This window comes from Vombatus ursinus, unplaced genomic scaffold, assembly GCF_900497805.2.
Source record: "Vombatus ursinus unplaced genomic scaffold, bare-nosed wombat genome assembly UNPS02014794.1, whole genome shotgun sequence".
Lineage (NCBI taxonomy): Eukaryota > Metazoa > Chordata > Mammalia > Diprotodontia > Vombatidae > Vombatus > Vombatus ursinus.
The window spans coordinates 24970294-24983319 of record NW_020954572.1 but is presented as its reverse complement, the minus strand read 5'-3'; the positions used below and the strand labels follow the sequence as shown (position 1 = coordinate 24983319).

The window sequence follows — 13026 nt, the reverse complement described above, 5'->3', positions numbered from 1 at the left end:
CCATGGTTTGACAAAATGGTTCATGTTCATAATGCCCCCAAACATACACTGTTAGGGAAGATGGTGCCTAATCAATAAATTGATCAACAAGCATTTATTAAGCACCTAATAGGCATTGGGGATACAAATAGAAAAAATGAAACAAGCTCTATTTTCAAGGAGTTTACATTCTCCCAAGGGGGTGAGAAGTACATACATACACACACACGGACATAAACATATATGTGTGTACACATATATACATACACATATACGTACATATATACACAGATATATGTCTCTCTCTAAATATAGGTATAGACATATATGTAAAATATGAACGGAATAAACACAAAAAATTCTTCTCTTCACCAACTGCCTTCTCATCCTAGGGAAATCTCTACCATGAGACCTCATCCCATTCTCCTAATGGGTGAATATTTGCCCATACCACTACTCAGGGATGAAGGGTGTCCAAAAGATGCTTCACTTTCCTTATGATTCTTTTCTCCATCTTCCTCCTCTCCTCTTTCTCCTCAACAACTGTATTGTCCTGGCCCAAGTACCATCCCCCTCCCCTTTCTAGTTCCCCTCTGTGCCATTAGAATGGAAGCTACCTGTAGGATTAGTAGGAACTATGTTGTTTGCTTGTATTTGTATGTCCAGCACTTAGCACAGTGCCTGAAACACAGTGAGTTCTTACTAAATGCTTTACCTGTCTGTCTGACTGCTTGTCTATCTATCCATCTCTCTCTCTCTCTCTCTCTCCCTCCCTCCCACCTTCCTTCCCTCCCTCTCTCTTCATCTCCCTCTCCCTTTCCCTCTTCCTCCCCATTTTAAGAAGTGTTCAAACCAACCATATTCATTCCTTTGTTTCTCTACCATGTCCCACACCCTCATTGGAAGTCTGAGGGAGTGTAGACAGAGTGGACCTGAAGACTGAATAAGGACCAGTATTGTTGGAATGACCCCCTAGAAGTTATTTAACCTCTTGGCACCTCAAGAAGATCTCGAAGACTATGATTGCAAAACAGTCACCTATTTGCATTGGTAGAGGCTAGCAAGGGCTCTTAACCTGAGGTCTGTGGAGCATTGTTTTTAAAAATATTTTTATAATTTTACTTCAATATATTTTGTCTCTTTTATAATACTATGTGTTTTATTTTATGCATTTAAATATATGATTTTGAGAAGGGGTCCCTAGGCTTCACCAAACTGCCAAACGGGTTCAGGACACATACAAGGGGAAGAATTCCTGTAGAAGGTGCTCCCTTCAATCCCCTATGTTGATGAGATCACAGATTCAGAGAGAGAGAGAGAGACAGAGACAGAGACAGAGAAAGGGAGAGGGAAAGAGAAAGAGAGGGAGAGAAGAGAGAAAGAGATAATGATTTGATCTGCTTTTCTTCCCAGTGAAAGTCCTGGAGCATGGGAGGTAGCGCCTATATAAAATATGCATGAGAAAAGAGGAAGCAAAACAACATTTGGTCTCTGAATGTACCATAGGAAAAGGTTTTTAGCACCAGTTGCCCAAGATTATGGGGAGCTGGGAAGAAGTGGGTGCACAACAACTATAAAGAAAGAACTTGGACTCTTAGAAGATTTAAGTAAAAGGAAAGGGAAAAGGGGAAGCACAAAAAATGAGGATCTTGGGGTAAAGACTTGCTGGAAGGGCAGAAATGCTGCTGTCTGTACTCAGGCAAAAGAGTATCTAGATGTAAGGAGAGGAAAACACATTACAAGAGGAAGGAGAGATAGGAGAAGGGAAAACAATGAAAGTTTGAATGTAGTGTGTTTATAGGAAAAGGATATATGCAATCAGTGGGATGTTTTAGGAAATTTTCTTGGTTTATTTGGTATGGGAAAAGAACTGTAAATATGTGAAATGTGCATGTGTAAATACCTTCTATAATTAAAGTCCAAAAAATCAAAATAATCCCTGAGAGCAACTGATACTTCTGTTTCATTTCTCTCCTCATTCTTCAGCCTCCTTTATCCACTACTCTAAGCACTGTTCTCACCCTGAAAGATGCTGCCACCCTTGCAACCTTCTCAGGCTTGAAGATTCCTTCACCCCTGTTCACCCCTTGAAGATTCCTTCACCCCTTTCTCTGATTGGTTGGTTTCTCCCAATACGTCTGTTTTAAGAAAATTGCCTAGGCCACTAATATGATAGTGGGGGCGTCAAAAGACACAGGAAAGTTTGAAGGAGGGTCAGGTTTGGGTGGAGGAGGTGGCAAAGTTAGTTTTAAACATGTTGGTGTGGCATCTGTGTGGAGATACAGATTGGCGATTCAGTATTGGCACACATAAGAGAGCTTACTGCTTGATAGTATAATATGGGAAATTATCTGCATCCAGGTGATTAGTGAACCCATGAAAGCTATTGAGATGACCAAGGGAAAGAATATAAAAGAAAATATGGTGTAGTGGAAAGAATACTGTAATCAGAAGCAGGGGGAACTGAGTTTGAATCTTGAGTCCCTCCCATTTCAGCTCTCAGATCATAATGGATTCTGCTTCACTGGAGATCTTCAACCAGAGACTGGATGGCCACTTCTCAGGTATGCTGGAAAAGAGATTCTTGTGTCAGTACAGTTTAGACTAGATGACCTCTGAGCTTCCTTCCAACTCTGAGATTCAGTGATTTGCTGGTTGTATGACCTTAGTCAAGTGAACTTAATTTCTCTGAGTCTCAGTCTTCTCATCTGCAAAATGAGGGTGATAATAAGACCTGAAGTACTACACACACTCTACTTTCTAGCCAGACTAGACTATTTACTCTTCCCTATCTCTAACCTCCATGCCTGGAATGGTCCCCTTCCTCATCTCTTCCTCGTGGAATGCATGACCCCCTTCATGGCTCAGCTCCAGTGCCATCTCCGATAACACCTCTTTTCTCATTCTTCCAGTTGTTAATGACCAGACCAGCCCCCACTCCAAAGTTATTTTGTATTTGTTTTTGTACATAGTTTGCATTTACCCATTTGAGTACATGTGCTCTTCCTAAAAGAATATAAGCTCCTTGAGGGCAGGAACTGTTTCATTTTTGCCTTGGTGACCAGCACAGTGCCTGACTCATAATAGGCATTTAATGTGTTTCTTGAATTTAATTGTCATAAAAGATAAAACTGGAAATGCAGGGAAGCGTTTATCTAGTTGTTGAAGCCCTTGACTACCAGGCTAAGGAATTTAATAGGGAGCAGCTATGAAAGGGTTTTGAGGAGTAATGATCTAAGCATAGGTTTGATTGTATTACTCCTCTGCTCAGGAATCATCAATAACTCACTATATCCTCTAAAATAAAACATCAACTTCTTAGCTTTTCATTTAAAGACCCTCACACTCCAGCCTATCTTTCATTTCAAAAAATAACTTTTATTGATACTTTTTTTAAAAATTGCTTCCCAATGACTATTCTTTCTTCCCAATAGACCTTTCTCCTATAGACACTAGTGCAGTGTTGGTGGAGTTGTGAACTGCTCTAACTGTTCTGGAGAACAATTTGGAACTGTGCCCAAAGGGCTATAAAACTGTGCATACCCTTTGATCCAGCAATGCCACTACTAGGTCTGTATCCCAAAGAGATTGTAAAAATGGGAAAAGGACCCATATGTACAAAAATATTTATACCAGTTTTTTTTTGTGGTAGCAAAGAACTGGAAACTGAAGCAATGCCCATCAAGTGGGGAATGGATGAACAAGTTGTGGTATATGAATGTAATGGAATACTACTGTGCTATAACAAATGATGAATACGAGGATTTCAGAAAAACCTGGAAAGACTTGCATGAACTGATGTAAAGTTAAGTGAGCAGAACCAGGAGAACAATATACACAGTAACAACAACATTGCACAATGATCAACTATGAATGACTTACCTCTTCTCAGCAATACAATGAACCAAGACAATTCCAAGGGATTCATGATGAAAAATGCTATCTATATCCAAAGGAAGAACCGATGGAGTCTGAATGCAGATTGAAGCATACTGTTTTCATTTTCTTTATTTTTTTGCATTTTTTTCTTTTGGTCCATTTCTTCTTTCACAACACAACTAACATGGAAATATGTTTTACCTAATTGCCCATTCATAACCTATATCAAATTGTTTACTGTTGAGGTGGGGAGAAGTAGGGAGGGAGGGAGGAAATTTGGGACTCAACATTTTTTAAATGAATGTTAAAATGGTATTTATATGTAATTGGGAAAAAAATAAAATACTATTAAAAAAAAAAGAACTTTCCCTTGTAACAAATAAGCAAACTGCAATATCAAGCTCTAATCTCTCACATGTTCTAGTGCTAAATTTCCAGTTCCACATCTTCACAGAGATGCCACATCAATATGTCTAAAACTGACATGATCATCTCCCTCCCTTATTACACATAAGCAAAATGAATCAGCATATCGTCCGTGTCTGAAAATGGATTATTTATGCCATAGCTATGGTCTACCACCTCTTTCTCATGAGATGGGAAAGAAATGCTTCCCCATTGGACCTTTGAAGTCACAATTGATTACTGTATTTCAAAATTCTGAAGTATTTCAATGTTGTATTCCTCTGTATAATTGTAGATTTTGTATAAGTGGTTCTCCTGTTTATTTCATTCTACATTTTCTTACAATTCTTGCAGAGTTCCTCCAAATTCTGCATATTTATCATTTATTATGGCACAATAATATCCCATTAAATTTATATTCAACCATCCAACTACACTTTGTTCAACTATATATTCATTAATGGGTACCTACATTCCTTTCAGTTTTTTGCTACTGCAAACAGCTCTGCTATAGATATTTTTGTATATATGGGGTATCTTTTGGCTGTATGCCTAAGGGTGGTATCATTGGGTCAAGGGGATGGATAGTTTAATGACTTTTTTTGTATAATTCCAAATTGTTTTCCAGAATGATTGTCACAATTCACAATACCACCAACAATGTATTGGTATACCTGTTGTATTCCCACAGCCCCTCCAACATTTACCATTTTTTATCATCTTTTTTCAAATCTGACTGATATAAAGTTATTGTTGCATGGTGGTGGTTGTTCTTCATCCTTTGTTTTCAAAGAGGACCACTGACATCACAGGGTGATATTTTGCCTTGCTCATGAACTGGATTTAAGTGGGGAGGAGTTGTACAAATTTGTCAGCCTCGCTCTCTCTTCCAGAGTCATCAAAGTGCAGTGGCAAGACAAAAGTCAAGACCTAGTATAAGGTAAAACCTCAGAGTCACCTTAATTTTCATTTCTCTTACTATTATTGAATTGAAGTATTCTTTCATATAGCTGTCGATGGCTTGCATTTATTCTTTCAAGAACTGACATTCCTGGCTTTCTTTAAGTCCCAATTAAAATCTTAAGCCTTCCCCAACCTCTTTTAATTCCAGTGCCTTATCTTTATTAATTATTTCCTATTTATCTGATATATAGCTTGCTTTGTATGTATCTGTTTGCATGTTATCTCCTTCACTAGAGTGCAAGCTCTAGGAAAGCAGCAACTGTTTTTTGCCTTTTTTTGTATGGCCAGCTAACACAGTGCCTAGGACATAGTAGGAGCTTAATAAATATTTATTAATTGATTAATATATTTCTTTAGGAATGGATCTCATTCTTACATATTTGTATCAATTCCCTATATAGATTGGATGCCAGGCCTTTATCAGAGATATTTTTCCTTGTTAACTAACTACTTCTCTTCTAACTACATTGATGTTGTTTATGCGGAAGTTTTTTAATTTTATATAATCCATATTATCTATTTTACCTTTTATGATCAGCTTTGTCTCTCACTTAGTTGAGAATTCTCTCCCTCACCATGATTATGCAAAGTATTTCCTTTCATCGCACCCTAGGTGTTGTTGTTGTTGTTGCTGTTTTAATTTGACCTTTTATGTTTAGATCATGAGGGGCATGGAGGTGGCACATTATTGAGGGCCCAGCCTGGAGTCAGGAAGACTCATCTTCCTGAGTTCAAACCTGGCCTCAGACACTTAGTAGCAGTGTGACCCTGGGCAAGTCACTTCACTCTGTTTGCCTCAGTTTCCTCATCTATAAAATGAGCTGGAGAAGGAAATGGCAAATCACTCCAGTATCTCTGCCAAGAAAACCCTAAATGGGGTCATAAAGTCAGATATAACTGAAACAACTAAACAACAACAAAAATAAATCCTATATCCTATTGGAACTTATTGTGGCATAAGGTATAAAAGGTTGGTCTAAATCTAATTTCTATCACTTTCCACTGTTCCCCAGAGTTTCTGTCTCTTCTAATCCTTAATTCTAGTGCCTTCACTCTGTTGATTATTTCCAATTTATCCTGTATGTAGCTTTTTGTACATAGTTGTTTGCACGATATTTCCTCCATTTGATTCTGTGCTCCTTAAGAGCAGGGACTCTCTTTGACCTTTCATGTAACTCCTAGTGCTTAGCACAGTGCACGGCACGCAGTACACACTTAAGAAATGCTTGTTTCTAGGGCAGCAAGGTGGTGCAGTGGATAGAGCACCGGCCCTACAGTCAGGGGACCTGAGTTCAAATATGGCCTCAGACACTTAACACTCACTAGTATGTGCCTCTGGGTAAGTCACTTAACCCCAATTGTCTCACCAAAAAATACATAAATAAATTTTTATTAACTGATTAAGGAGCCTTAACATCAGATGTGTTGATGGATATATTGAACACTAGGCTACCATTTTTTATTGTTCCTATGTCTGGCTCATTTTGTCTGTTTCCATGATCTACTTTTCTTTTTCAATCAGTACTAAATAGTTTTTATGATTATCGCTTTATAGTTTAAGATCTGATCATGCCAGCTGCATATTTTTTCCCACTAATTCCTTTGAAATCCTTGAACTTTTGTTTCTCCATTTGAATTCTATTAACAATTTGTCTAGTTCCATTAAGTAGTCCCTTTGTGGTTGGTACAATGAGAAATCTTAATTTAGGTAATATCATAATTTTTATAATATTAGTATACCCCAGGAAACAATGACTATCTCTTCAATTATTTGTTTTCTTTTATTTCTGTAAATTTTTCTTTAATTATAGGTGTAAAAGTCAACAGTATTTTTCAGTGGTCAACTCCCACATATTGTTTAACAATTATTTTGAATAGAATTTGTTTTTCTCTTTCTTCCTTCTGGATTTTGGTAGTAATAGAGAGAAAACCTGATGATTTTGTGAGTTTATTTAACACATACTACTTTACTGAAGTTATTAATTTTTTGTCAAATACAGAATTTTGAGTAAATGATTGTATCATCTGCAAATAGAGATATTTTTGCCTCACTTTGCCCATCTGAATTCTCTCAATTTCTTTTTTCCTATCTTACTATTACTAACATTTCTAGACATATATCAAATAATAGTAATAATAATGGAAAATCTTATTTTATAACTAATCTTGTTAAAAAGGCTTTTAGTGTTTTTCAATTATAAAAAAATTAGCTCTTGGATTTAGATAGATACTATGTATCATATTGAGGAAAGTTCTGTTTATTCCCATGTAGTATAATAATTATGTGCTTTATTTTGCCAAAAGGCTCTTTAAAAAATTATCTATTCATATAATCATGTGCCTTTTATTAATTTTATTGACATAGTTAATAATCTTCTGATCATATTCCTGTAGTCCCTTTGCTGATATTTTATTCAATATTTTCAAATCCATTTTCATGAGTGATGTTTGTCTATAATCTTCCTTCTTTGATATACCTCTCCCCAGTTCGGTTATCAGAGCCATGATTTTCTCAAAGAAGAAGTTTGATAAAGTGACATCCATATCTAATTTGGAAAACAATTTATGTAATTTAGGAATCAATATTTCTTTATATTCTCTTTTTAGTGATAAAATTCCTTTGCAAATTCACCTGTTCCCAGCACTATTGAATGGTAGATAGGCAGGGTGGTAGTGGGAGTTCTTTAGTTCATTTGTGGCTTGGTCAATTTTCATTTCTATGATTGTGTTTTTTAATTCTCTGAACAAGAACAATAATCTTTAACATTCATATAGTGCTTATTATGTGCCAGGCACTGTGCTCAGCACTTTATAATTGTTTTCACATTTAATCCTCAAAATAACCCTGGGAGGTAGGTGTTATTGTTATCCCCATTTCACAGATGAGGAAACTGAGGCAGACAGAGGCAGACTGACTTGCCTAGGATCGCAGAACTAGTAAGTGTCTGAGGATGGATTTGAACTTAGGTCTTCCTGACTTCAAGCCTGGCACTCTGTCCACTGTGCCCACCAGCCTGCCCCAACTTCTTGTTCCATCGATCTGGATATTCTATAATTTTAATATAAAATGTTATATTTTATATTCTAAGTACCCATCCATTTTATTTGTTTTCAGCTTTGAAGGAATATAATTAAGAATATTATCTGACAATGTCCTTGTTTTCTCTTCATCTGTTGTAAATTCTATTTTTCCAACATTTGGCTATTTGGTTTTTTTTTTAAACAAAATTAGCTAATAATTTATTTTGTTCATTTTTTAATAATTAAAAAAAAAAAGCTCAGGGATGGCTAGGTGGCACAGTGAATAGAGCTCCAGCCTTGGAGTCAGGAGGACGTGAGTTCAAATCCAGCCTCAGACACTTGACACTTATGAGCTGTGTGACCCTGGGCAAATCACTTAACCCCAAATGCCTCAACAAAAAAAGCAAAAAAAAAGAAGCTGTTTTATTCATTAATTAAATGGGTTTTGTGGTTATCTCTTCTTTGATTTTTAGAACTTTGTGTTTATGTGGGATTTTTAAATTTGTTAATGTTTTAAAGTTCCTTTTTAATTCCAAGTGCAACTCACGGATGTCTTATTTCTCTCTATTTTTGGTGAAAATATTCAGAGATGTACATTTTTCATTAAGGACTACTTTGGGTATATCCCAAAAGTGTTGGTATGTTGTTTCATTTTTGCTGTTTTCTATGATGAAATTATTTCTATGATTTGTTCTTTCACCCAATATTATTGAAGATTAACTTAATTTAATACTGAATTTTTAAAATTCCCCCTAATGATTATAACTTTATTGTATTGTGGTCTAGAAAAGATAAGTTTACTATCTCTGCTTTTCTGAATTTGTTTATGAGTTCTGTAAGCTGAAGTACATGGTAAGTTTCTTTTTTGAAGGAACCATGCAAAGCTGAATATATATATATATATGTGTGTGTATATATATATATTTTTTTCTTTATAACTCATTCAATAATTATTCTTAAACTTCTGTTCAGATTCTTAATTTCTTTCTTGTTTGCCTTTGTATTAGATTTATTCATATCTAAAAATTAGGTTTATAACAATATCTTGCATCATATCATATCATAATCTCAAAATGGCTATATTACCTGAATGTAAAATGTCACAGCATTAAAAAAAAATTAGATGAGAATGAAATCAAGTATCTTTCATGACTGGCAAATGGTGAAAATTCTTAACTACAGATGAGCTAGAGGAGATCATAAAATATGAAATAGATAATTTTGACTGCATAAAATTAAGAAGTTTTTGAACGCATAAAACAAATGAATATATAATTGAAGAGCACAAGGCGGAGGAGGGAGGAAATAGTGAGGAGGGAAGATATTTGCACCAAACATCACTGATAAAAATCTGATGTCCAAAATAAGAAGTTTTCAAAAGAATTAAAAACTATAAATCATCACATGAAAGCAGACACCAAATCATTAATATTAAGATAAACATATTAAAGCCCCATATCATAAAAACTGTCAAGATGGCAAAAGATGGGAACCCTCAGTGTTGGAGGGTCTTGGAGAAGACAGGAAAATTGATCCACTATTGTTGGAGCTGTGAATTCATCCAACCATTTGGGATGTTAGTTTGGAATTACGCAAGAAAAGTCATGAAACTGCCTATTCTTTTTGACTCAGTAATATCATATCATTACTGACCTAGCTATATATCCCCACAAAAGTCTAAGGAGTGAGGGGAAAGAAGTTCAATATGTACAAAAGTGTTCATTGCAGCATTTGGGGGGCTATCCAAGAACTGGAAGAAAGATGAATAGCTCATCAATTGAGGAAAGACTAAAAAAAAAACTATGGCACATGAATGTAATAAAATATTTCTATGCAGCAAGAAATGATGAAAATGAAGAATACAGATCCACATGGGAAGATTTATATAAACTGATATCAGCAAATTAAATAGAACCAAAAGAACAATACATACAAATGCTTCAACAATTTAAATGGAAAGATCGTTAAAAGAAAGTTGAACTTTAAGCAATAGAAAAACCAATGAAGGTCCCAGAGAACAGATAATGAAATATATCTCCTTCCTCATGGCAGGAAGAGTGGGGATTACTTGGATAAAATACTATATGCATTGTCCTCATATTGATACTTGTCACTGTTGTCATGTAGGATTTGGTGAAGTTGGGAGGATTGAAATTAGTGCAATATAAAAACAGAGGAATAAATAAAATGTATTTTTAAAAGTAAATTTAAAAAACAAATCACAGTCACTATGGAAGTTCAGGCTGTCCAATTCTCTCTACATCTTCCTGAATGGTGATTTTTAGCTTTAATACAGACCACTGGTAATTCTATCTAGTGGCTCAGTGTCATCAGAATTGGCTGAGAATGGAAATAGTCAATATTGAAGAATTGCAGAAACATAGTGACCATTATCACAGTACCTAGCACATAGTAGGTGCTCAATAAATTTTGTTCCCTTTCCTCTTCTGGAAAGCAATTTGAATTATGCAAATAAGGTGATTAAACTGTCCTTCCTATGCAGAAAATCTCCTGCTAGATAATAATTCAATAACCCAAAGAAGGTTATTAAGCAAAGAAGAAGAAGAAGAAAAAGACTCCATAAACTCAAAAATGTTTATAGCAACACTTTTTGTGGTAGCAAAGAACAGGTAACAAAGTAGAGGCTATGTGTGGGTTGGGGAATAGCTAAACAAATTATAGTACCTGAATATACTATACTATAAAAAAAAACAACAATGAAAATAATGACTACAGAGAAGTATGGAAAGACTTAAATGACCTGATGCAAAGTGATGTAAACAGAACTAGGAAAACAATATACACAATGACTACAAAAATGTAAAGAAAGAACAACAACAAATCAACTAAAACTCAATATTGTAAAGTTATAAAGATTAGGCTTGGCTCATAAGAAAAGATGTGAAAAGGCATCTCTTCCATTGACTTTGTAGAGACAGAAGTCCATGAGTAAGAAACATTTCATATAAAATTTTTTTGGATATGACCATAGGTCTTACTAAACTTTTTGTTTCCTCTTTTTCCTCTTTTAAAAAATTTTTTTTAAAGTATGACTGTCTCAGAGAGGAAGGAGGAGGAATACAGGGGGAAATGTAGGTGATGTAAGAACAAAAGATATCACTAAAAATCTATTTAATTTCAACAACAACAAAAAAAAAAAAGAATTGGCCTGGCCTGCTTGTAAAGACATTATGGTCCAGCACTTTACTGTTGGGTAAATGGCTTTCTATTTGTCCTACAGAGCTAAATGTACAAAGTTAAGCATCACTTAGTATTTAAAGATAAGTTCTGGAAGTCCAAATTCTCAATTAATCTTCATAAATCCTTAGCAAGGACTTTTCCAAATTGCATTTTATTTTCCAGAGAAAGTTCAAACCTAAAATCAATAATTACTTGACCAATACATTTCTGTGGCTCAACTTACTAATCATGTGACGCTTTTTCTAAATGTCACTGCATGGAAAGTACTTGCTTTATCAAATCATGACCACTCAGTGAGATAATCAGATACCACTCATTCTACTTGAAGAAATTTCATAAAGGAAATGCAATTGGAACTGGGTCTTGAAGGTTATTGTTTGTCCTTTCTTTTCTTTTCCTTTTTTTTAAATTTCAGCCAAAGACAAGGTTTATTAGATCATCAATCAGGGGTGGGTGAGATGTAAAAAATCCACCATATTGGCCGGTCTCTTGAGGAATCTAAGCATTTGTATCGCTTATGCAAGCGGGCCAGATTTTAAGAATGGGAGCCTTTGTCCTTTATTTCCAAAGAAGACCAATGACATCACTGGTGATGTCTTGAAATACATCTCAATGGTTTTTAAGTGACCCAGAGTTGCATAAAGTCATCAGCTTTACTCTCTCCTAGAGTCATCATAGCCCAGTGGTAGGACGAAAGTGGCAAGGTTTGGCAACTGATTGGTTTTGTAGGGTTAGGGAGAGTGAGGAATCTGAAATAACATCAAGATTATGAACCTCAGAGACTAGAAGAATAGAGATATATTAGAATATAAAGGATGAAAAGCATAAACCACACCTCTGATTGTCAAATATAGTGACCATTTTGCTTAGAATCTTGCCAAATGTAATGAATTGAATTCAATAAACATTTATTAAGCATCTGTGTGTCAGGCACATCACTAGATGCTAAGGATACAAAGACAAAAACTAAACTGTTTCTGCCCTAAAGAAGCCTATATTCTAATGCAATAATACAATATTTGTATAAGTAAGTAGATACAAAGTAATACGAAGTAGTTTAATTTGGGGAAGTGGGAATAACTGGATGGAGAAGGGGTCGAAGAATGCCTCAATGGTACCTGATTTGTGCTTTAAAGGAAGGTAGGGATTCTATGGGGTAGAGGAGACTGGGGGAAAGAGCATGTGTAGCTGCAACCCTTTTTAACTTCATTCAAAAGCTAATTCAATGGATTAATCACTGGCTTTAATTAAGGATTATGTTACAGGGACCTCTGTAATTGGTGATTTAATTTAATGAGCTATTACAAGTTGAAGTAATTTCCACTTCCTTTAACTTGACTACACTGAGCCCAGTTTGGCAGGAAACTCTTATTACTTGCCCGATAATCCTAAGCTTTCCAGACCATGGACTTTTGATGATGTTTGACTTCAAGCTAGGGAATGAAGCCCCGCCTGGGTTAGAAATCAAAAAGATGCTGACCGTACATCCGTAGAGCAGATGTTCTCTCTCCTCTTACAAAGTTTACATATGTGAGGCGATCTGAACTTGTCTCGGAACAAAGCTGATGCCCATTCCTT

General features: G+C 35.5%; 1 long non-coding RNA gene across 1 annotated transcript in view; it reads right to left on the bottom strand.

Annotated features, from left to right (window-relative positions):
• Positions 1-2298: 2298 nt before the first annotated feature.
• LOC114048953 overlaps positions 2299-13026 on the bottom strand; it is a 55257-nt gene continuing 44529 nt past the window's right edge. The window contains exon 2 of the long non-coding RNA XR_003569823.1: positions 2299-2548. This is a non-coding gene — a long non-coding RNA (uncharacterized LOC114048953). The remainder of the gene's footprint in view (positions 2549-13026) is intronic.